Here is a 3,689-nt window from a genome sequence, read left to right as displayed (position 1 = left end):
CGTGGGTATACTCCTGCAGGGGATGGGCTCCTCCGTGGGTATACTCCTGCAGGGGATGGACTCCTCCGTGGGTATACTCCTGCAGGGGATGGGCTCCTCCGTGGGTATACTCCTGCAGGGGATGGGCTCCTCCGTGGGTATACTCCTGCAGGGGATGGGCTCCTCCGTGGGTATACTCCTGCAGGGGATGGGCTCCTCCGTGGGTATACTCCTGCAGGGGATGGGCTCCTCCGTGGGTATACTCCTGCAGGGGATGGGCTCCTCCGTGGGTATACTCCTGTAGGGGATGGGCTCCTCCGTGGGTATACTCCTGCAGGGGATGGTTTTGGCCTTTCTTCCAGGAATGGGAGACAGGAGGGCGAGTGAAGGATCTCCGTACACCGCATGGGCATCTTCCGGCTTACGCTACCCCGGTTCTGAAGGTGATTCGCCGGTGGGGTCTGGGAATGTGGGAGATCAGGACCATGTCGAGGAAACTCCTTGACAAGAGGGTTCTGTTGACCCATTTCCAGAAGCCTCTGGCCCTCAGGGATTGCCCAAGTCGGGATCTGGGGGTGGGTTTAGGTCTTTTGAATTCCATCAGGATCCCCTTGAAGTTTTGGGACGTGACTTGGCGCTGCTTCCATGGAAAGCTGTGTGTGAGGGACAATCTGAAGTGTAGGAGCTCTGAGGAAAGGGGTTGTCCCCGGGAGGAGTGCGGTGGCCTGCTGGAGAGCATGGACCACTTCCTGCTTCAGTGCCCCTATAACACAGAGGTGTACAACCGGGTGGGCGCTTCCATCCATTGGCCCGGGTTGGCCGGTCTCTCCTATGCGGAGTGGGCCTATGGAGCATTCAGAGGCCTGGGTGGCCGGGACCGCTGCACGTTATTCTTAGTCAGTCTAGTGGTCAGGTACCACACGTGGAACGCACGGTGCTTAGTATCGACGCAGCGTAAAATCCTCCCGGTGGATGAGGTGGTTAGGAACATTCTGGGTGACCTGGTGAAGGACGCTTCTTGCTGGGTGGAAATTCCCAGCTTTATTTTTTATATATTAATCTGTAATACCCAAATATCAGGCACTTGGATGAGACTCGCACATTTTTGAGGCCTGGACTCCCAGCTGGCCAGTCGGCCAATCGAGCCACCACCATCTCACATCCTCCACCATTCCTCCTGCTGTGGTAAAATACATAACATCTCCACAACATGGGGAGAAGGGAGATGACGTAGATCCATAATCACAGTCCTGCTGCTACTAACACCATACACAATGGTGTGAGGACACTTCTCTGACTGGCTGCGGTCTGTGTGGTCATACTTGGCTCGGTGAGATTCTCTGCCAGGTTTATCACGTCCTGGAGATCCTGTTAAAGGGATCACTCCTCCCCCCTAGACCTCCGTCTGGTCATGGTCTACGTGCTCTGCCTGATCCCATTGTATCCCATCAATTCTCCGTCTATCCCCTGCACCGGACTCTGTCCATCAATCTTATCACAGAACTGTCTGACTACGACTACGCTGCTGCTGGTGAAGATTGCTCCGGGATCACAGTGATTTCCTGTAGTATGACCCCTGTACAAGGGTCACCCCAGATCCATAACAGGGCGAATATCCACCAAATTAGTCACGTCCCAGCACTGCGCCCCTCCCCCCAGCACAGGACAAAGGTCCAGGCAGCCGAGAGATTCCCATAAAGTCCATGTCACTGCTCACACCCAAAGCTCCAAAGGTTTCTCATCTGTACTGACAGCAGCAGAATGATAATGGGGAGGAGTCGGGGGAGGAGCTACGGAAGAAAAACTAATGACATTTTATGGGGGAGGAGATTTCCAAAATTACTCAACAGATTAAGAAATAATATTCCCTAAACTTAACCGGACCCCAGACCATTGCCGAACACCTACCCCGACCCCAGAGAATCCACACCCTGAGAGACAGAAGGGTCATGACCTGTGACCCCTGGACACAACAACCTTATAATGTACAATGTTATTACAGTCCAAGAACCTTCCACCTAAAAATATCCCTGCACCCCCAACATACACCCCGGGGGGCGGCCAGAGCTCAGATACCTTATATACAGCACACACGTGTGATACTGCTGAGCGGTGTATCTAACCCCATCCTGTGTGATACTGCCTGCTGAGCTGTGTATCTAATCCTATCCTGTGTGATACTGTCTGCTGAGCTGTGTATCTAATCCTATCCTGTGTGATACTGTCTGCTGAGCAGTGTATCTAATCCTCTCCTGTGTGATACTGCTGAGCGGTGTATCTAATCCCATCCTGTGTGATACTGCCTGCTGAGCTGTGTATCTAATCCTCTCCTGTGTGATACTGACTGCTGAGCTGTGTATCTAATCCTATCCTGTGTGATACTCCCTGCTGAGCAGTGTATCTAATCCTCTCCTGTGTGATACTCCCTGCTGAGCTGTGTATCTAATCCTCTCCTGTGTGATACTCCCTGCTGAGCTGTGTATCTAATCCTATCCTGTGTGATACTGTCTGCTGAGCTGTGTATCTAATCCTATCCTGCGTGATACTGTCTGCTGAGCTGTGTATCTAATCCTATCCTGTGTGATACTGTCTGCTGAGCTGTGTATCTAATCCTCCCCTGTGTGATACTGTCTGCTGAGCTGTGTATCTAATCCTCTCCTGTGTGATACAGTCTGCTGAGCTGTGTATCTAATCCTCTCCTGTGTGATACTGTCTGCTGAGCTGTGTATCTAATCCTCTCCTGTGTGATACTGTCTGCTGAGCTGTGTATCTAATCCTCTCCTGTGTGATACTGCCTGCTGAGCTGTGTATCTAATCCCATCCTGTGTGATACTGCTGAGCTGTGTATCTAATCCCCTCCTGTGTGATACTGACTGCTGAGCTGTGTATCTAATCCTCTCCTGTGTGATACTGTCTGCTGAGCTGTGTATCTAATCCTGTCCTGTGTGATGCTGTCTGCAGAGCTGTGTATCTAATCCTCTCCTGTGTGATACTGTCTGCTGGGCTGTGTATCTAATCCTATCCTGTGTGATACTGTCTGCTGAGCTGTGTATCTAATCCCATCCTGTGTGATACTGTCTGCTGAGCTGTGTATCTAATCCTATCCTGTGTGATACTGTCTGCTGAGCTGTGTATCTAATCCCATCCTGTGTGATACTGTCTGCAGAGCTGTGTATCTAATCCTCTCCTGTGTGATACTGTCTGCTGAGCCATGTATCTAATCCTATCCTGTGTGATGCTGCTGAGTTGTGTATCTAATCCTCTCCTGTGTGATACTCCCTGCTGAGATGTGTATCTAATCCTCTCCTGTGTGATACTGTCTGCTGAGCCGTGTATCTAATCCTCTCCTGTGTGATACTGTCTGATGAGCTGTGTATCTAATCCCATCCTGTGTGATACTGTCTGCTGAGCCGTGTATCTAATCCTATCCTGTGTGATACTGTCTGATGAGCTGTGTATCTAATCCTATCCTGTGTGATACTGTCTGATGAGCTGTGTATCTAATCCTATCCTGTGTGATACTGCTGAGCTGTGTATCTAATCCTCTCCTGTGTGATACTGACTGTTGAGCTGTGTATCTAATCCTCTCCTGTGTGATACTGTCTGCTGAGCTGTGTATCTAATCCTCTCCCGTGTGATACTGTCTGATGAGCTGTGTATCTAATCCTATCCTGTGTGATACTGACTGCTGAGCTGTGTATCTAATCCTC

The sequence above is a fragment of the Engystomops pustulosus genome, chromosome 4 (genome assembly GCF_040894005.1).
Source record: "Engystomops pustulosus chromosome 4, aEngPut4.maternal, whole genome shotgun sequence".
Classification (NCBI taxonomy): Eukaryota; Metazoa; Chordata; class Amphibia; order Anura; family Leptodactylidae; genus Engystomops; species Engystomops pustulosus.
This window is presented reverse-complemented; position numbering follows the sequence as displayed.